The 22,383-nt window shown below is 44.6% G+C and overlaps 1 protein-coding gene across 1 annotated transcript in view; it reads left to right on the top strand.

Moving 5' to 3' along the window:
- The window catches only part of FHAD1 (forkhead associated phosphopeptide binding domain 1), a 155,402-nt gene that overhangs the window by 26,832 nt on the left and 106,187 nt on the right, over nt 1-22,383 (top strand). The gene's annotated exons all lie outside the window — the stretch shown is intronic.

Here is a 22,383-nt window from a genome sequence, read left to right on the forward strand (position 1 = left end):
AAAAAAAAAAAACTTAGCCGGGCGAGGTGGCGGGCGCCTGTAGTCCCAGCTACTAGGGAGGCTGAGGCAGGAGAATGGCGTAAACCCAGGAGGTGGAGCTTGCAGTGAGCTGAGATCCGGCCACTGCACTCCAGCCTGGGCGACAGAGCGAGACTCCGTCTCAAAAAAAAAAAAAAAAAAAAAAAAAAGAATTTGAGGGGGACTGTTCAGTAAAATTACAGGTTCCCAGGGCCCCTCCATGGGAAATTCTAATTTTGTGACTTGCCAGTGAGGGAGGAGGAGGACGCACAATATCTGTATTTCTTTTTTTTCATACAGAGATATTTATTGAAGTATTATTTGTAGTGGCATAACATTTTAAACCTAAATGCCCATCAAAAGGGGCATTGTTTAATAAAATATAAGGGATTCATTCTTATGTGGATAACTATGCTGCTTTTTTTAAAAAATGCAGCTTTATTGAGGTATAGTTGACATACAATAAAACTGTGCATGTCCAAAGCACATCATTTGCTAGGTTTGGGCACGTGGATATACCTGTGAAGCCATCACCACAACCAAGGCAATGAGTGCGCTCGTCACACTACAGGGTTCCTCATGAACTTAGCATTTGTTTGATTCTTTGTTTTCAACAGCTTTATAGAAGTATAATTTATGTAGCATAAACCCCGCCCATTTTAAGCATACAGTTTAACACATTTTAGTGTATTTACAGAGGGGTGCAGCCATCACCACAAGCCACTTTCAGAACATTGCCATCACCACATCCTAGAAAGAAACCTGTGAGATACTTGACGTTTTGTGTTGGTTTGTGCAATTTTAAAAAATTTATTATTATAATTTAAGTTCTAGGGTACATGTGCACAACGTGCAGGTTTGTTACATATGGATACATGTGCCATGTTGGTGTGCTGCACCCGTTAACTCATCATTTACATTAGGTATATCTTCTAATGCTGTCCTTACCCCTACCCCTACCGCACAACAGGCCCTGGTGTCCAAGTCCACCCTGTGTCCAAGTGTTCTCATTGTTCAATTTCCACCGATGAGTGAGAACATGTGGTGTGTGGTTTTCTGTCCTTGTGATAGTTTGCTCAGAATGATGGTTTCCAGCTTCATTCATGTCCCTACAAAGGACATGAACTCATCCTTTTTTATGGCTGCATAGTATTCCATGGTGTATATGTGCCACATTTTCTTAATCCAGTCTATCATTGATGGACATTTGGCTTGGTTCCAAGTCTTTGCTATTGTGAATAGTGCCATAATAAACATACATGTGCATGTGTCTTTATAGCGGCATGATTTACAATCCTTTGGGTATATACCCAGTAATGGGATGGCTGGGTCAAATGGTATTTCTAGTTCTAGATCCTTGAGGAATCGCCACATTGTCTTCCACAATGGTTGAACTAGTTTACAATCCCACCAACAGTGTAAAAGTGCTCCTATTTCTCCACATCCTCTCCAGCACCTGTTGTCTCCTGACTTTTTAATGATCACCATTCTAACTGGTGTGAGATGGTATCTCATTGTGGTTTTGATTTGCATTTCTCTGATGGCCAGTGATGATGAGCATTTTTTCATATGTCTGTTGGTTGCATAAATGTCTTCTTTTGAGAAGTGTCTGTTCATATCCTTTGCCCACTTTTTGATGCGGTTGTTTGATTTTTTCTTGTAAATTTGTTTAAGTTCTTTGTAGATTCTGGATATTAGCCCTTTGTCAGATGGGTAGATGGTAAAAATTTTCTCCCATTCTGTTGGTTGCCTATTCACTCTGATGGTAGTTTCTTTTGCTGTGCAGAAGCTCTTTAGTTTAATTAGATCTCATTTGTCAATTTTGGCTTTTGTTGCCATTGCTTTTGGTGTTTTAGTCATGAAGACCTTGCCCATGCCTATGGCCTGAATAGTATTGCCTAGGTTTTCTTCTAGGGTTTTTATGGTTTTAGGTCTAATATTTAAGTCTTTAATCCATCTTGAATTAATTTTTGTATAAGGTGTAAGGAAGGGATCCAGTTTCAGCTTCCTACATATGGCTAGCCAGTTTTCCCAGCACCATTTATTAAACAGGGAATCCTTTCCCCATTTCTTGTTTTTGTCAGGCTTGTCAAAGATCAGATGGTTGTAGATGTGTGGTATTATTTCCGGGGGCTCTATTTTGTTCCATTGGTCTATATCTCTGTTTTGGTACCAGTACCATGCTGTTTTTGTTACTGTAGCCTTGTAGTGTAGTTTGAAGTCAGGTAGTGTGATGCCTCCAGCTTTGTTCTTTTGGCTTATGATTGTCTTGGCAATGTGGGCTCTTTTTTGGTTTCATGTGAACTTTAGTTTTTTCCAATTCTGTGAAGAAAGTCATTGGTAGCCTGATAGGGACGGCATTGAATCTATAAATTACCTTGGGCAGTATGGCCATTTTCACAATATTGATTCTTCCTATCCATGAACATGGAATGTTCTTCCATTTGTTTGTGTCCTCTTTTATTTTGTTGAGCAGTGGTTTGTAGTTCTCCTTGAAGAGGTCCTTCACATCCCTTGTAAGTTGGATTCCTGGGTATTTTATTCTCTCTGAAGCAATTGTGAATGGGAGTTCACTCATGATTTGGCTCTCTGTTTGTCTGTTATTGGTGTATAAGAATGCTTGTGATTTTTGCACATTGATTTTGTATCCTGAGACTTTGCTGAAGTTGCTTATCAGCTTAAGGAGATTTTGGGCTAAGACGATGGGGTTTTCTAAATATACAATCATATCATCTGCAAACGGGGATAATTTGACTTCCTCTTTTCCTAACTGAATACCCTTTATTTCTTTCTCTTGCCTGATTGCCCTGGCCCGAACTTCCAACACTATGTTGAATAGGAGTGGTGAGAGAGGGCATCCCTGTCTTGTGCCAGTTTTCAAAGGGAATGCTTCCAGTTTTTGCCCATTCAGTATGATATTGGCTGTGGGTTTGTCATAAATAGCTCTTATTATTTTGAGATACATCCCATCAATACCTAGTTTATTGAGAGTTTTTAGCATGAAGGGCTGTTGAATTTTGTCAAAGGCCTTTTCTGCATCTATTGAGATCATCATGTGGTTTTTGTCTTTGGTTCTGTTTATATGATGGATTATGTTTATTGATTTGCATATGTTGAACCAGCCTTGCATCCCAGGGATGAAGCCAACTTGATCGTGGTGGATAAGCTTTTTGATGTGCTGCTGGATTCAGTTTGCCAGTATTTTATTGAGGATTTTTGCATCGATGTTCATCAGGGATATTGGTCTAAAATTCTCTTTTTTTGTTGTGTCTCTGCCAGGCTTTGGTATCAGCATGATGTTGGCCTCATAAAATGAATTAGGGAGGATTCCCTCCTTTTCTATTGATTGTAATAGTTTCAGAAGGAATGGTACCAGCTCCTCTTTGTGCCTCTGGTAGAATTCGGCTGTGAATCCGTCTGGTCCTGGACTTTTTTTGATTGGTAGGCTATTAATTATTGCCTCAATTTCAGAGCCTGTTATTGGTCTATTCAGGGATTCAACTTCTTCCTGGTTTAGTCTTGGGAGGGTGTATGTGTCCAGGAATTTATCAGTTTCTTCTCAATTTTCTAGTTTATTTGCGTAGAGGTGTTTATAGTATTCTCTGGTGTCAGTTTGTATTTCTGTGGGATCGGTGGTGATATCCCTTTTGTCATATTTTATTGCATCTATTTGATTCTTCTCTCTTTTCTTCTTTATTAGTCTTGCTAGCAGTCTATTAATTTTGTTGATCTTTTCAAAAAAACCCAGCTCCTGGACTCATTGATTTTTGAAGGGTTTTTTGTGTCTCTGTCTCCTTCAATTCTGCTCTGATATTAGTTATTTCTTGCCTTTTGCTAGCTTTTGAATGTGTTTGCTCTTGCTTCTCTAGTTCTTTTAATTGTGATGTTAGGGTGTCAATTTTAGATCTTTCCTGCTTTCTCTTGTGGTCATTTAGTGCTATAAATTTCCCTCTACACACTGCTTTAAACGTGTCCCAGAGATTCTGGTATGTTGGGTCTTTGTTCTCATCGGTTTCAAAGAACATCTTTATTTCTGCCTTCATTTTATTATGTACCCAGTAGTCATTCAGGAGTAAGTTGTTCAGTTTCCATGTAGCTGAGCGGTTTTGAGTGAGTTTCTTAATCCTGAGTTCTAGTTTGATTGCGCTGTGGTCTGAGAGACAGTTTGTTACAATTTCTGTTCTTTTACATTTGCTAAGGAGTGCTTTACTTCCAACTATGTGGTTAATAAGTGTGATGTGGTGCTGAGAAGAATGTATATTCTGTTGATTTGGGGTGGAGAGTTCTATAGATGTCTATTAGGTCTGCTTGGTGCAGAGCTGGGTTCAATTCCTGGATATCCTTGTAAACTTTCTGTCTTGTTGATCTGTCTAATGTTGACAGTGGGGTGTTAAAGTCTCTATTATTGTGTGGGAGTCTAAGTCTCTTCATAGGTCTCTCAGGACTTTCTTTATGAATCTGGGTGCTCCTGTATTGGGTGCATATATATTTAGGATAGTTAACGCTTCTTGTTGAATTGATCCCTTTACCATTATGTAATGGCCTTCTTTGTCCTTTTGATCTTTGTTGGTTTAAAGTCTGTTTCATCAGAGACTAGGATTGCAACCCTTGCTTTTTTTTGTTTTCCATTTGCTTGGTAGATCTTCCTCCATCCCTTTATTTTGAGCCCGTGTGTGTCTCTGCATGTGAAATGAGTCTCCTGAATACAGCATGCTGATGGGTCTTGATTCTTTATTCAATTTGCCAGTCTGTGTCTTTTAATTGGGGCATTTAGCCCATTTACATTTAAGGTTAATATTGTTATGTGTGAATTTGATCCTGTCATTATGATGTTACCTTGTTATTTTGCTCGTTAGTTGATGCAGTTTCTTCATAGCATTGATGGTCTTTACAATTTGGCATGTTTTTGCAGTGGCTGGTACTGGTTGTTCCTTTCCATGTTTAGTGCTTCCTTCAGGAGCTCTTGTAAGGCAGGCCTGATGGTGACAAAATCTCTCAGCATTTGTTCGTCTGTAAAGGATTTTATTTCTCCTTCATTTATGAAGCTTAGTTTGGCTGGATATGACATTCTGGGTTGAAAATTCTTTTCTTAAAGAATGTTGAATATTGGCCTCCACTCTCTTCTGGCTTGTAGAGTTTCTGCGGAGAGATCTGCTGTTAGTCTGATGGCCTTGCCTTTGTGGGTAACCCGACCTTTCTCTCTGGTTGCCCTTAACATTTTTTTCCTTCATTTCAACTTTGGTGAATCTGACAATTATGTGTCTTGGAGTTGCTCTTCTCGAGGAGTATCTTTGTGGCATTCTCTGTATTTCCTGAATGTGAATGTTGGCCTGCCTCACTAGGCTGGGGAAGTTCTACTGGATAATATCCTGAAGGGTGTTTTCCAACTTGGTTTCATTCTCCCCTTCACTTTCAGGTACACCAATCAGATGTAGATTTGTTCTTTTCACATAGTCCCATATTTCTTGGAGGCTTTGTTTCTTTTTATTCTTTTTTCTGTAAACTTCTCTTCTCACTTCATTTCATTCATTTGATCTTCAATCACTGATACCCTTTCTTCCACTGGATCAAATTGGCTACTGAAGCTTGTGCATGCGTCACGTAGTTCTTGTGCCATGGTTTTCTGCTCCATCAGGTAATTTAAGGACTTCTCTGCACTGTTTATGTTTATTCTAGTTAGCCATTCGTCTAATCTTTTTTCAAGGTTTTTAGCTTCTTTGCAATGGGTTCGAACATCCTCCTTTAGCTCGGAGAAGTTTGTTATTACCGATGATCCTCTGATGGTCTGAAGCCTTCTTCTCTCAACTTGTCAAAGTCATTCTCTATCCAGCTTTGTTCCATTGCTGGCGAGGAGCTGTGTTCCTTTGAAGGAGAAGAGGTGCTCTGATTTTTAGAATTTTCAGCTTTTCTGCTGTGGTTTTTTCCCTATCTTTGTGGTTTTATCTACCTTTGGTCTTTGATCATGGTGACATACAGATGGGTTATTGGTGTGGATGTCGTTTCTGTGTGTTAGTTTTCCTTCTAACAGTTGGGACCCTCAGCTGCAGATCTGTTGAAGTTTGCTGGAGGTCCACTCCAGACCCTGTTTGCCTGGGTATCATCAGCGGAGGCTGCAGAACAGCAAATATTGCATAACGGCAAATGTTGCTGCCTGATCCTTCCTCTGGAAGCTTTGTCTCAGAGGGACACCCAGCTGTATGAAGTATCAGTCGGCCCTTACTGGGAGGTGTCTCCCAGTTAGGCTACTCGGGGGTCAGGGACGCACTTGAGGAGGCAGTCTGTCTATTTTCAGATCTCAAACTCCATGCTGGGAGAAGCACTACTCTCTTCAAAGCTGTCAGACAGGGACGTTTTATGTCTGCAAAAGTTTCTGCTGTCTTTTGTTCAGCTATGCCCTGCCCCCAGAGGTAGAGTCCACAGAGGCAGGCAGGCCTCCTTGAGCTGTGGTGAGCTCCATCCAGTTTGAGCTTCCCAGCCGCTTTGTTTACCTACCCAAGCCTCAGCAATGGCAGACACCCCTCCTCCAGCCTTGCTGCCACCTTGCAGTTTGATCTCAGACTGCTGTGCTAGCAGTGAGCGAGGCTCCATGGGCGTGGGACCCTCCGAGCCAGGCACGGGATATAATCTCCTGGTGTGCCATTTGCTAAGGCTGTTGGAAAAGCACAGTATTAGGGTGGGAGTGTCCCAATTTTCCAGGTACTGTCTGTCACGGCTTCCCTTTGCTAGGAAAGGGAATTCCCTGACCCCTTGCACTTCCTGGGTGAGGCAATGCCCCGCCCTGCTCCGTGGGCTGCACCCACTGTCTGACAAGCCCCAGTAAGATGAACCCCGTACCTCAGTTGGAAATGCAGAAATCACCCGTCTTCTGCGTCGCTCACGCTGGGAGCTGCGGACTGGAGCTGTTCCTATTTGGCCATCTTGGAACCTCCCCACAATTTTCAAAGGCTTGCTAATTCAGTGCAACTTTTTATATTTGAAATTGTGGTAAAATACACATAACATGAAATTCGCCATATTCACCGTTTCTAAGGTACAGTTCAGTGTTGAGTGCATTGACATTGTGGTACTCCTGCCACACCCTCAATCCACAGAACTCTTTTCATTTCGCAAAACTGAAACTCTGTCCCTATGAAACAACAGCACCCTGTCTCCCTGTTGCCCCCTCATCCCAGTCTCTAACGACCATCATTCTACTTCCTGTCTCTGTGCATCCGACTATTCTGGGTACCTTGTATAAGTGAAATAATACAATATTTGTCCTTTTGTGTCTGGCTGGTTTCACTTAGCACCAAGTCCTCAAGGTTCATCCACATTGTAGTGTGCATCATACTGTCCTTCCTTTTGAAAGCTGAAGAACGCTCCCTTGTATGATAGACCACATTTTGCTTGTCCATTCTTCCATGGGTAGACACGTGGGCTCCTTCCACCAGTTGCCTATTGCAAATGATGCAGCTGTGAGCCTAAGTGTACAAATGTGGGGAGGGGTATTTTGTTTTAATCATATAAGTGTATCACTCAGTGGTAAAGACGTCCAACCCTGACTATTGAAGGAGCAAGAGAATGTATTATAAAAGATTCCGTTTTGGCTAGGCGCAGCGGCTCCCACCTGTAATCCCAGCACTTTGGGAGGCGGAGCTGGGCAGATTGCCTGAGCTCAGGAGTTTGTGACCAGCCTGGGCACCACGGTGAAATTCCGTCTCTGCTAAAATACAAAAAAAAAATTAGCCGGGCATGGCGGCATGCACTTGTATAGTCCCAGCTACTCTGGAGGCTGAGGCAGGAGAATTGCTTAAACCTGGGAGGTGGAGGTTGCTCTGAGCTGAGATCATGCCACTGCACTCCAGCCTGGGTGACAGAGCGAGACTCCGCCTCAAAAAAAAAAATTCTGTTTTTTATAATAGTTTCTATTTTGTTAATGAATGAGATCAGTAGAGTTATTATAATGGAATGATGAGGAGGAGCAGGAGGGACACTGTGCTAAAGCAGTTACCTGCTTTCCCTTATTTAATGCAACAGCCTATGGATTGGGCTCTCTCATGATCCCCATTTTATAAAGGAACCTGAAACTCAGAGAGGTTAAGTAATTTGCCCAGGATCACACAGCTAGTCGCTGTGAATTAAACTGTTTCCACTTGCAGGTACAATTGGGAGAAAACCATTGAGTCAGCTGCTAGCTACAGCAGTATCATCAACTGGTTTTCAAAGACAACAAAGCACACTTTTACAGTCACTTGGCTGTACATGAATTTTTTAAATTCTTATTTCTACATGCAGTTGCCTCTTGCTTTATTAGCTAAGGGACTGTTGGCAGCCGGACAGATGCCCCCTGGCCCATGCCCAGGGCACCTCACAGCAGCCTGAGCCTTCCAGGGGACAGCCCGAGCCTCTGTCCCTGCCAGGTTTTCCTCAGAAGACCCCTCCCACCTCCACCCCTATCCTCACAAAACTGCTCTCGGCTCCCTTTCAGAGCATTCTTAGATGGATAGACATTCATGCAGGCTTCCTCTGAGCTCTTAGTGACAAGGGGTCCTCTGCAAGCCTGAGTGACGGCAGCCATGTGGACTGAGTTACTCCTTCGGATGGCTTCCCTTTCCATTTGCCCGATGACCTCGACCTGTGAGCTATAAAAAAGAAAAAAGGAGATAGTGAAGAGTGTCTCTCATCAAATCTCATCTCATTTTGGGGTCCAGTTTTTCTAAGAAGTGTGTAGCTGTCTTGATTCCAGCATGCTCTTGTCTCTTATTGATTCTTTGAGTCCCTGGAGTGGGCGCTGTGTCTTCCCCGCGGTAGAGTTTTCAAGGACTGTTTCCTTTGGAAGAGGATTGTCCTAATATTGTAAGGCTTAGCTGTTCTTTTCCCAAGAAAGAGTTCCCAAACGGAAAAATTTATTTCCGGCTTTGTGGTGACCATAACCAATAGAGAGGGATGTGACAGCCATTTCAATAGGAAATGGGAGGTGGAGGCAGAAGTTAGAGACCCAAATGTGTTTGTAGACATCACAGTGGCTAGCGTGGGTGCCCTGAAGTTCGGGTGAGTCTGCCCCGCACAGTTCTGCCCTGCTCTTGACCAGCTGTGGGATCATGCACAAGTTGCTTCACCTCTCAGAGCCTCAGTTTCCATTTCTGTAAAATTGGAATCCTAATAGTTCCTCCCATGTGGGGTTACTGTAGTATTAAACAGGTCATTGTTTGTAAATTGCTTAGCCCAACATCTGGCGCCTATGATAGCAGGAAGAGGAGCACGCCAGCAACCACCTGCCTCCACTGTGAGCCTTCCCATGGACAGAAAACCTCCCAAGACCTCCCAACTACCAGGTGGATGCCTTTGCAAATAACTTGCCCGTGGATGACGTACAAGGTAGAAAGACAAAGAAACTCTTGGTTGACAAAGTACATTGGCACCCACGATATGCTCAAGAGTACACGTTATATATCATAGCTCTTTTGCCAAAGTACAGCCTAGGGGCCGGGCACAGTGGCTCATGCCTGTAATCCCAGCACTTTGGGAGGCCAAGGCAAAAGGATCACTTGAGGCCAGGAGTTCGAGACCAGCCTGGCCAACATAGTGAAACCCCATGTCTACCAAAAACACAAAAAATTAGCCAGGTGTGGTGGCGCATACCTATAGTCCCAGCTACTTAGGAGGTTGAGGGACAAGAATTGCTTGAACCTGGGAGGCAGAGGTTGCAATGAGCAAAGATGATGCCACTGCCCTCCAGTCTGGGCAACAGAGTGAGACTCTGTCTCAAAAAAAAAATGTAGCCTAGGGCCACCACCTTGTACAACTCCAGTCACCATTCACAGTAGAGTCCATGAAGATGGCACCCCCTGGAGTTGTGTGAGGCATAACCTACAGGGCCATTGGTGATGCCCTGAAGCAACTGTTGAGTAGTAACATGGAGTCTCTGCCTAAGTGTCAGGCGTGTGACATCCAAGTCACAAAGTCAGATGTGCTTGCCACGGTGTGCCTGCCATTATGATGTTTGCTTGTTGGTTTCTTTAGTGTTTTATGATTTCCAGAAAAAGGAGCTGTGAGTGAGGGTTGTCCTATGAACAGTGGTGCCGTTCTTATAAAGCAGCTTGGTAAGGAAACCTACATTGGCCTATTCTGCCCTGCTCCCATTCCAGCCAGAGCTTCCCACGTGACTTCTGGATGCAGTCCTTTGTCCCTCTTGCAACTTCATGACATCCTGCCCAACCTAAAGATTGCCCATATGCCTAGCTACTCACTGCCTGAAAGGGGAAGCTCTCTGGGAGTGCAGTGAAGAACACAAAGGCTTTGCAGTACGATAGACTGAAGTTCAAACTCCAATGGCAATATAGCCTTTCTGAGCCTCAGTTTCCAACTTTTGCCAGTCAGGAACACGTTAACCACAGGCTCCCTTTCCCCCTTCAGAATTTGCATACAGGTCTTTGGGACCATCCCATCATTGTATAAACTGAAGCCCAAAGAGGTTCTGCAATGTTCCCAAGATTGCATAATCTGTGCCAGAACCAGGATTAAGTCTCCTGAGGCCTGGTCTGGGAGTCCTTCCCAACAGCTCAGAGGACCTCGGTAACCTGAGAGCTCAGGCAAGTTCCTCACTGCCATCCTGCCAGCCTGCCACTTCACATGCTCATGGGGGACGATATATCATGTGGATAGAAATGAAAGCCACCGATAATAGAAGAAAATGCAGTTTCAGATAGGGCTTTCCTTATTCACCTCCACCATCTTTTCACTAGGGATGTTGCTGCAGTTCCTGGACAAACTCCATTCCCCTTTCTCAGTTTCTTTTTTGATGGTGATGATAATGTCTGGTGGCTAATGTTTAATGAGCATTTATTACATATACCAGGAAGTGTTCTAAGTACTTAATATATATGATCTCATTCAGTTCTCACAAAGTAAGAAGTATCTGTTGTCATCTCCATTTTACAGGTGAAGCACAAAAAGTGACACATTTTTGGGGGTTACAGATGGTAGGAGGCAGAGGAGGTAGCTGAACCAATTCTGCTTAATTCTAAATCCCATGTTCTTAACCAGAGGTGGGCAGACTACATCCCATGGGCCAAATTGAGACCATCTCCTGTTTTTATAAATAAAGTTTTATTGTAACACCTCCATGCCCATTCATTTTGATGTTGCCAGTGTTTGCTTTTCTGCTCCAATGGCAGAGTTGAGTAGACAGAGATCATATGGCACACAAAGCCAAAAATATTTACTGTCTGGCTCTCCAAGCAAAAGTTTACCAACCTCTGCTCATAACACTATGCTATACTGCCTCTTTCATTTACCCAGTGTCTGAAAGAAAGGCTAAAAAGGAGGATAAGACATTCTGGGGATAGGAGAAAAAACGAATGCCCCCACTCTCTGCTAGGAACTGCGCTGGTTAATAGTTTACTTAGTTAACTGAGGAACAGGAAAAAGGGAAAATAGGCTTTGAACAGTCTTCATTATTTCTTTTTTTTTCTTTGTTTTTTGATACAGAGTCTCACTCTGTTGCTTAGGCTGGAATGCAGTAGCACAGTCTCGGTTCACAGCAACCTCTGCCTCCTGGGTTCAAGCAATTCTCGTGCCTCAGCCTCTCAAGTAGCTGGGATTACAGGCGCCCACTACAATGCCTGGCTAATTTTTGTATTTTTAGTAGAGAAGGAGTTTCTCCATGTTGGCCAGTCTGGTCTTGAACTCCTGACCTCAGGTGATCTGCCCACCTCGGCCTCCTAAAGTGCTGGAATTACTGGCCTTCATTACCTCTTTAAAACAGAACTTGGAGATATGTGGTTCTAAATATACACATACATGTATATGCATTTCCATATATAGTAATAATATCATATTGACACATCTGATAAATATGCTTAACATTAATATATAATATACACAACAGATGAATGTTTATAACTTTTACATATTTCTTCAACTGGAAGTTTTCTTTTAAAACTTTGGAATGTTTTCCCTGCTATAACTTTTGAAACAGAAATTTGAGGTTTATAGTCCAGAAGCTGCTGTAGCTAGAGAACTGTTATTTTGTTCCAAATTTCTCCACCTAATGTTTCACTACCTGTGGTTGGTTCCTTGGTCTTGAACCACTTCTTCTCTGGGGCCACTGCTTTACTCTTACAAGTTTAAAGGTAAATTTGGTGCATGATTATAGCCTGGTGGGTTTTATTCAAACAAGTCAGAACCCGCATTAACACCTTTCATTCTGAGTACACAGTGATATTTGTGCTCGAGTGTCAATAAGCATATTGTCCAGAAAATTTTACTGTTTGCAAGTGTCAGAAACCCAACTCAGACTAGCCTAAGCAAAAGAAGAAGTAGTTGAAGTTATTTTGCTTGTAACTGAAAAGGCCAGAAGCCCCAGCTTCAGGCCTGGCTAGATCCAGGTGCTCAAGGGATGCTCAGGAATCTGTCTCTTGGGGTTACCTTTCTTGGCTTTAGAGCCCCCCTCCCTCTGTCTCTATAATGGGGAGTTTCTTCCTTCTGTCTTCTTCCTTCTTTCTTGCCTGTTAAACTCTCTGATCCTTAAAACTAAAAAAAAAAAAAAAAAAAAAGGAATCTGTCTCTTTCATCTTTGTGAGCTTCACAGTCTCAAGCAGATTGGTGCCCTACCTGTAAGGACGTGGCCGCTGGCAACCCCAGCACCTTCCAAACTCAGCAGCTCTAGGAAAAGAGCAAGCTTCTTCATTGGCCTGGCTTGGATCACATGACTGCCCCGAACCAATCACTGAGGCGAGAGACATGGAATGCTCTGACTGGTCAGGCCTGGGACATACTCCCTCCCCTGGAGTGCAGGGGATGAGCCCCGCCAGAATTAATAGACTCTGAATTCTGGCGGGGCTCGGTGTCTCCCCCACCCCCATGCAGGAGATGAATGCAATGTAGGGAGGAAAAAAAAAAAAAAGCCCATGGCAGGAAAGCATTCCTCCTGCCTAAGCTGAGACTCCGTAATGAGATTCCAGGCTAGGAGCTTGGGGAAAGAAAATGATGAATAATCCATTCTCTATCAGGAAAGTTCCAGGCCGGTCTCCAAGGAAGTAGGGTGGCTTGTTTTTCTCCTCTGTGTATGATGGGAAGGACATAGAGTTGAGGGTTTAGTCATTAATCCCAGGGAAGGTGGCAGTTCCCATCTTCATGGGACCTTTAAGTACTCCCCGTTCTTGAGAAGGTTGTGGCTTTGCCTGTAACAGGCCGAGTAACTGCGGATTGAACAAAGAACCAGAGAGCACGGCACGCTTCGGAAATGTCTCGCTAGCCAAGTTTTGTCATCTCCCGGCCCGATCCTGTAGTATTTTCCTCTACACCATGCTGTTACAGCTCCTTGGAGGGACCTGCTGATATGATGAAAAATCTGAGACCAGGTTTTTTATATCAAAGGACATTTTCCAAAGCCCGTGAAGTGGAGGGCACGGGGCAGCAGACAGCCTCGGGCACAATGTCCTCGGCAAAAACACAGACAGGATCCTAAAGTTTGCTTTGTCCTCAGATGTCTACAGAGTGTGCAGACAGCATAGGGGACTGCAGGGAAGAGCGCAGGCGGAAGCCTTAGCATCCTGGTGAAACAGAACACAGACCAGCCCAAAGCCCCAGGGATCAACCGTGGCTGCTTCCTGCAGGTCACACTCTTCCCAAACCGCGGCCACATCGCCGCTTTTCCTAAGTTAGTTGATCATGCATTGGTTCATTCAGTCACTCAATCTGGCAAGACTGAGCTCCAGCAGGCCGAGTCTAGGGGTAGAAAAGGCAGTTTGCAAAAATCTAAGTGTTTTCTCCTTAGATTCTCTTTCCCATTTTATGGACTGACCAGGAAATGAATTCGAACTTAAAGGAAAAGGAAAACTTTAAGCTAGAAGGTCTACAAAAGTGGAAAGTAAGATGGGCCAGAATGCACTGAGGTGTCCCCTAACCCACCTGGCCAAAATCCAGATGAATGGCCTTTTTGAATAGCTCAAAGGGACCTACTTCTTTAAGCTTTAAAATGTGTAAGTAGTATGTAACTTGCCTGTTCTGTGTTCTAACATGTATAATCCCGATTTCTGGAATGGAAAATCCTGGACATAATTGATCATTTTCTTGGGGACTTAGAATTATTGCCCCATTTTGAATCCTGGAACAAACCCCCCCCCCTCCCAGGGGCTGTTGAGATGGAGAGGGCTGTCTTCCCAGGCCCCACATAGCACCCTCTGCTGCCTTGGGGCTCTTATGTCTGCGGTTTAGGGTCTGGCAGTCAATTCCTGCTCTCTGCTGGGATCAGTGTGCCTCCTTCCCTGCTTCCTTCTTGCCCCTTCCCGTCCTTGTAATTGTGTAGTTATTAGTGTAAAATTGAGTAAGATCAGAGGAAGCAGAGGCTGAAAGTAGACCTAGAGGATGCCCTGTATGAATAAGAGACATTAGTAGTTCCATGTGGATTTTGTACTTTTTTTTTCTGGTAACTCAAAGGTCTCTTAAAAGAGTTTTTGTTTGTTTGTTTCCTTGTTTTTGTTTTGTTTTGTTTTTAATTAAATAACCTGGCCAGGCATGGTGGCTCACACCTGTAATTCCAGCACTTTCGGAGGCCAAGGTGGGTGAATCACTTGAGGCCAGGAGTTCGACACCAGACTGACCAACATGGCAAAACCCCGTCTCTACTAAAAATACAAAAAAATTAGCCAGTCGTGGTGGCGCACGCGTGTAATCCCAGCTCCTCGGGAGGCTGAGTTGTAAGAATCGCTTGAACCCAGGAGACGGAGGTTGCAGTGAGCTAAAATCGCACCGCTGAACTCCAGCCTGGGTGGCAGAGTGAGACACTGTTCAAAATAAATAAATAATAAATAAATAAATAAATAACCTTTTTATTGTGAAATAATGTTAGATTCACCAAAGAGCTGTGACGATCATACAGAGAGTTCCTGTCTACCGCCTCCCAGTTTCCCCCATGGTTAACATCTGACATGACCATAGTACACTTTTCAAAACCAAAAAAAGAAAAATCAACATTGGCACATTATTATTAATATCAGCTAAACTTCAGGATCCATGATGCATTCCAGGGCACCACGTTGTTTTGATGATCATATCTCCTGGTCTGTGACAATTTCTCAGTCTTTCCTTGATTTCCATGGCCTTGACTGTCCTGAGAATACTGGCCAGGTATCCCAGAGAATGTGCCCCGGTCTGGATTCATCTGATGTTTTCCTCTGGTTAGAGTGGGGTCCCAGCTTTCAGAAAACTTGCCACGAAGGTAAAGTGTCCCTGGCACTTTGGGAGGCCAAGGCGGGCGGATCACAAGGTCAGGAGATCGAGACCATCCTGGCTAACATGGTGAAACCCCGTCTCTACTAAAAATACAAAACATTAGCTGGGCGTGGTGGCGGGCACCTGTAGTCCCAGCTACTCGGGAGCTGAGGCAGGAGAATGGCGTGAACCCGGGAGGCAGAGCTTGCAGTGAGTGGAGATCACACCACTGCACTCCAGCCTGGGCGACAGAGCGAGACTCCATCTCAAAAAAAAAAAAAAAAAAAAAAAGACTCAGCTCCACCTCCTGGATGGGGATTACCTATGTGTGTTACATTCTTCTATAAGGAAGTGTCTCTTCTCTGCCATTGAATTATTTACTCATGCATGTATTTATATCAGTATGGACTGCTGTGTATTTATTTGATTCTCTGTGCTATAATCCACCATGATGTTATTGATTTTGCAGCTCATATTGTTCTAGCCTTGGCCACTGGAGCTCTTTTGCGTTGGTTGCCCAGCCCTCTCACAGGGCCTGCACTTTCTGTTTTTGAGCACTTACTCACTTTCTGCTGTTAAAGATGCCCCGGGCTCATAGTGCATTTTCCCTGCCCCAGCCCCAGAATCAGCTGAATGTTTTTTTAACTTTGGCTCTGTTCACCAGTTGTTCAATTCAGTTCAGTCAGCAGGCACCTACAGTGTGTGCCGGGCCCTTCACTGGGCACTGGGCCCAGCCAGTGCTATGCTGGTGAGTGTCTGAAAAAGTAAAGTATGCAGGTATAGTATAAAGCTTACTGACACAAAGAACGTGTAGCATATTCTTTATAAATAATAACAAAATATGCAAGACTCTTTATTGCAAATTTATTGTAAATTCCATAGAGCCATTGATTCTCACAGAGGGCTTTATTGATTTTTCCCAAACTCTTGTATCCCTTGCCAACTTATGGTAGCAATTGATGAATGAGTAAGTTTCCAACCGGAATACTGGTGGATATATTAGTTTACCTTCATGAGTAAGATGAAAGTGAAATAAGAAAGATTTGTGTTGGAATCTCGCATGTTCATTAATGACATGAGCATCTTCTTCGCTATCAGATAATAGTTTCTGAATACCAGAAGAAACTACTGGATACTAGTTTTTGAATATCAGAAGAAAATTTCCTCCGTATTTTTTGTGCTACTCATAGTGTGATGGCTACAGACACAGAACACTTTTAAATCTCATCTGTATTATTAATATTTTATCCAACACTTTCCTAAGAATAGACAAGCAACAAAACAAAAAAAATCAATCCCTGATTTATAGCATTTCCTGATTTCTGTGACATAAACACTCCCATTAATGCAGAATACGCAAGCCCCAAAATTGGGGCTTAGCCAGGGAGGGTTCTCGGCTTTGCCTAGGAAAGAATTCAAGGGCAAACCAGCGGTATTAGACAGCACCTTTTATGGAAGCAGCAGTGCACGGCAGCAGGAGGGGACTGCTCCTTGCTCAGCAGGGCTACCCCATGGGCAGTGCACCCAGAGTAGCAGCTCAAAGACAATGCTGCAGTCGTATTCCTACCCACATTTCATTACACAGAAACTAAGGGTTGATTTATGCAGAAATTTCCAGGAAAAGCGTATTACCTTTCAGGTAGTTGGATCATTGCCATGAAAAGGGGTGGTACCTTTTGGGTGTTGCCGTGGCGATGCTAAACTGACATGGCACACTGGTGGGCGTGTCTTATGGAAAGCTGCTTCCACTGCGGTCCTGTTTTAGCTGGTCCTCAATTTGGTCTGGTGTCCGACCCAAACCTCCAGAGTTGAGTCCCACCTCCTATCTCACCATCCTGGCCAATTTCAGGCTTCACTGACACAGAGCCACAGAGAGCTGTGTAGCAGCACATCACTCTACAACACTGCCAACGCACAGACGCAGTAAGAAGAATAACCGTAAGAGCACAGATGATGATAAAATATAGTAAAATAATTAGGAGGCTAAGTTTTAATTATTTATTACTGGTGTTTCTGGTGTCATTTAATTGTAAGTATATATAATTTATTTTTTAATGGTTGTGTTTATCAGCCAGCTCACAGAATTCTGAACATTTACTCATCAGCCCTCATGAGCCAGCACCAACACGCCCCAGCTCTCCTCTGGCACAGCAGTGAGCCAGCCACAGCCCTGCCTGGGTGGAGGCTGCGGTTCTCTGAGTGGCATCCAGGGCGTTGCACGTACCCTGTGAGTCAAACTTGCACGAGGGAGCTAACAGCGTTCCTGGAAAATCTTGTCCACACACAGCCCGTGCACCATCTTGGGGATTTTCACACCATCTATTTCTCATTTTCATTTTTTAACTCAGAAAATCTATTCTTCATTAGCCGATCATCTAAGATCCTTTTGCAAGTATGGAAAGCAGGTGTAAATCATGACTTCAAATGACCTGGAAGCTCCAGGGGCACAGAGTTTGGAGTCGAACATCATCACCACTTCCAGGCTTCAGGACCTTCGGCAAGTCTCTGAGCCTCACTGAGCCTCTGCTCTTTAATCCACAAGATGTGGGTAAAAATGCCTCCCCAGCCCCAGAGTTATTCTCAGGATTAGATGAGGCCACATATATGAAGGGCACAGCACAGCCTAGCACCTGGAGCCTTCTCTCCTTGGTGGTTCAAAGCCAAGTGATAAGAATTGCAGACAGCAAAGAACACGACAGACGTTCCAAGGGCAAGGTCTACTTCCCCGCCTTGTCCACAGCGTCCAGGGCTTTCTGGAAGAATGTTTGCGTCCTGTGGGACTCTGGACAAACTCTCTTGGTGTTTTAGGGCGTCCTTCTCACCCTGAAGCCTTGGCAGGGTCAGAAGCAGATGTTAGTGTGATAACACAAGAAACAAGGAGATCATCCAGAAACAATGGATTTGGAGTTCTCAAGTACGTTATTGGCTGGGTGTTTGTTCAAGCTGATAGAAATTCAGCCATGGGTGTGGTCCAGGTGGTTTGCAACCTGCTATTTTAGACAGCGTGGGAGAGATCAGGAAGAGCACACGCTGCCTCAAAAATAAACAGAAAAAACCACCATGCCATATACCATATGGTCAGAGGGAAAGAAAGAGGAGGAAAGAAGGAAAGAGAATGAAAGAAAGAAGGCACTAGCAAGTATGTTTAAGCTAATATTTCTAAACCAGACTTGTTCATCACTGACCTTGACCCCAAGCTTCATGTACATTCCAATGCGAGCTCGGCCAGGAGCCAGTTTTTCAGGAGTCTTTTTGTTTGGTTTGTTTATCCCCTCACTGTTTCCTTGCAGTTACCAGCAGCAATTTCTGAGAAAACCTTGACCTTGCTTATAATAGAGTAGGCCTGTTAAGTAGAGAAGACCGACATTAACCTTCCAACTAAAGCCACCTTAAATCAACATGCTTTCAAAAAACAAATAAACAAGGCCGGGCGCGGTGGCTCATGCCTGTAATCCCAGCACTTTGGGAGGCCGAGGTGGGTGGATCATCTGAGGTCAGGAGTTGAAGACCAGCCTGGCCAACATGGTGAAAGCCTGTATCTACTAAAAATACAAAAAAATTAGCTGGGCGTGGTGGCACATGCCTATAATGCCAGCTACTTGAGAGGCTGAGGCAGGAGAATCGCTGGAACCCAGGAGGCAGAGGTTGCAGTGAGCCAAGATCATGCCACTGCACTGCAGCCTGGGTGACAAGAGTGAAACTCCGTCTCAATAAATAAATAAACAAACAAACAAACATTTTTTTTTAACTGAAAGAGCTGATTGCAGTCTTTGCTGCATTTACACATCATGCACTGGCCCCTTTAGTGACCCTCTCATTAGCACCGTGGGGGCTTCAAGTGACAAAACCAGCTCAAACTAGCCGCACAGTACTGAGCAGTTAGTGCAGAGTGCAACACAAGCCAGGCCTCAAAACCAGCTTCTCTATTTGTTCATTATGCACAATAGCCTAGAGGTGGATGCAGCCCAAGTGTCCATGGACAGATGAATGGATAAATAAAATGTGATGTCATGCAGTGGAATATTATTCAGCCATGAAAAGGAAGGACATTCTGACACATGCTACAACATGGATGAATCCTTAGGACATTGTGCTAAGTGAAATAAACCAGTCACAAAAGGACAAATGTTGTATGAATCCACTTATATGAGGGACAGAGATTATTTAAATTCATAGAAATAGAAGGGGAATGGTGGTTACCAGGGGCTCTGAAGAGAGGGGAAGGGAGAGTTATTTCACTTTTGCAAGATGAAAAAGTTCTGGAAATCTGTTTCACAGCAGTTAGACTATACTTAAGAGTACTGAATTGTACACCTAAAATGGTTAAGATGGAAAATTTTGTTATGTATTTTTTTACAGTTAAACAAAAACAGACCAGGTGTCGGGGCTCATGCCTGTAATCCCAGCACTTTGGGTGGCTGAGGCAGGAGGATCACTTCAGCCCAGGAATTTGTGACTAGCCTGAACAACATGGTGAAACGCCGTCTCTACAAAAAATACAAAATTTAGCTGGGCCTCGTGGCCTGCGTCTGTAGTCCAAGATACTTGGGAGGCTGAGGCAGGAGGATCACCTGAGCCCAGAAGGTTAGGCTGTAGTGAGCTGTGATTGTGCCACTGAACTCCAGCCTGGATGACAGAGTGAGACCCTATTTCAAAAAAAAATGGAGAAAAGAAAACCAGCATCCCTCTCTCCACGTCTGGGCTGCATCTCGTGGTGCTGGCTACATTCTCAAGTCCCCGGGTCTCTGTGGCTAGAGATTCTGGTGTCAAGCCTCATCTCCTTGACTCTGATTGGATCGCATGCCCCACCCCTGGCCAATCACTATGGCCAGTGAATGTGATTTGTTGCTTAGCCCCACCCACAACAATGGGCCGAGAGAGGGAGGGAGATTTACCCACAATCTCCAAAAGATGCTGAGTGGGTTTTGGCCTGGCCACTGCAGAATCGTTGCCCTTGAGGCAGGAGACATGCTTACTTCCATTAGCACCTGTGCAGCTAGTTGGCATGAGGCACCCTTACCTTAGAACCACCCCCCACTGAATGTCCTAGCATGAAAGTGGATTCCTCCACCACAACCAACAATGTCTACATTTGTGTTCCAGAAGGCTGGAGTAAAACGCATTGGAGTTTGCCCGCTCTCACGTTCAGCCCATTCATTCAATGAGTACTTATTAAACCCATAGGAAAAGGTCATGGGAATGAGTGAGGCAAGACAGCCCTGAGGATAGGGAGGGACATGATGGATGGAGAAGTCAGCCCAGGGCCGGGGCACAGTGACTCAGCTTCTGAAACCAAAGAACAGAAGAGAGGGTAGGTGGAGAGGCTGAGATGTTGACAGTGGAGAGAAACGGGAAACTACACGTGAGGTAACAGAGTTCTGGAACTCTGCCCAGACCCACTCCTGAAAACAGATTTTAAGTGGGCCAGTGTCATTATGAATGCCTGGCCAGGTGTCCCCAGATGTATTAGTCCGTTCTCACACTGTTATAAGGACATACCAGAGACTGTGTAATTTATAAAGGAAAGAGGTTTAATTGACTCACAGTTCCCCAGGGCTGGGGAGGCCTCAGGAAACTTACAATCATGGTAGAAGGGGACGCAAACATGTCCTTCCTCACATGGCAGCAGCAAGGAGAAGTGCAGAGCAAGGGGGTGAGGAAAGCCCATTGTAAAACCATCAGATCTCACAAGAAGTCACTCACTATCATGAAGGCAGCATGGAGGAAACTTTCCCCATGATTCCATTACCTCCCACCAGGTCCCTCCCAGTCCCTCCTAAGGGGATTCTGGGAACTGCAGTTCAAGATGAGATTTGGGTGGAGCAAAGCCAAACCATACATCACCAGGTGATCGGAGTTTGGTGCCAGATTTCCCAAAACACTCCTCACTGACTCCAAGAAAGAGCCTTGGGGGGAATGCATAGGATCTCTGAGCAGCTGTAGACAGACTGCAGCTTGGAGATTAGGATCCTGAGTGAGTGGAGAGCCCTCCTCTTGAATAAAACTCAGCTGAAGTTCTAGGAAGTGCTGTCTGCTGGAGCGCTGATTTTGGAAGCATTCTGTCCTTTTCCTCATGTGTGTCTGAGCTCATCTTCTCTCTGGGTACAGAAGGAGAACCCTGAGCCCTGGGAAAATAGGGATGAGTTCCTGCCTAGGAAGCAAACCTTTGAATTTAGCTTTTACCTGGAAAGCATTATTTCTGCCAAGAGAATTGGAAGACAGAGGGGAGGGGAGGGGAGGAGAGGGGAGACATGGAGGAGAGGGGAGGAGAGGGGAGGGGAGGGGAGGGGAGAGGAGAGGAGAGAGACAGGCCATCAGATCTTGATCCCATTTCCCTGTCCACCACCGCCTGTGCTGGGTAAATCCCTTAACCTCTGCAAGCCTCACTTCTAACATAGAAGTAAAGAGAACCCTCACACAAAGGGTCATGGTGAGGAATCAGTAAGCTCAGTGCAATAAGTGATAGTGCTCATTGTTGCCACCATTCAACCCCTAGGCACCAGGGAGAAACCACCACTTAAGCATTAGTCCACGGCAAAAGCCAGGTGTCAGCACCACTCCACATTTGTTCATCCATGGTTAGATGGATTTTGACATGCTCTCTGCTGAAAGTAGCTGTAACGTCTTTCCTGGGGCCTCTGCCAGAATCAGGTGTGCTGGTGTGGAAAAGCAAAGGCTAATCAGACAGCCAGCATCCCTGCAATCCCAGAGTTCTGAACTTTGAGGGATAGAGGGACCCGCAGTGTGGACAGAAAGAGAAAAGGCTGTGGAGTCCCAGGGAGCTGGGCTGGAATCTCAGTGATTGGCTTGTTCTGTTATTTTGACCAACATCTGAGGACCTACTAGGTATGTGCCAAGCATTTATTCTAGGGGCTGAGGATACAGTGGTAAGAAAAGTAGATGAAAAGTCCCTAATCCCTTAGAGGGGACATTCTCCTGGCTCAGCAGCTCAATACCCCATTTATGGTGTTGGGAGTCCCTTGGTCTTGCCCGGCCTGTGTCCTCCGAATGTTGACATCGCGGAGTGTTGAGTGTATTAAATGAGTTAGTGTAGGTGACTCTTTCGGCAGGGCGCCTGGGTAAAGGACGCGCCCACTCAATGGTGGTGCGATCGTGTGCCATGTGGCCCAGGCAAGGACCCCCATCCCAAACTTGAGGAGAGTCCAGGAA

Source organism: Theropithecus gelada, chromosome 1, assembly GCF_003255815.1.
Source record: "Theropithecus gelada isolate Dixy chromosome 1, Tgel_1.0, whole genome shotgun sequence".
NCBI lineage: Eukaryota > Metazoa > Chordata > Mammalia > Primates > Cercopithecidae > Theropithecus > Theropithecus gelada.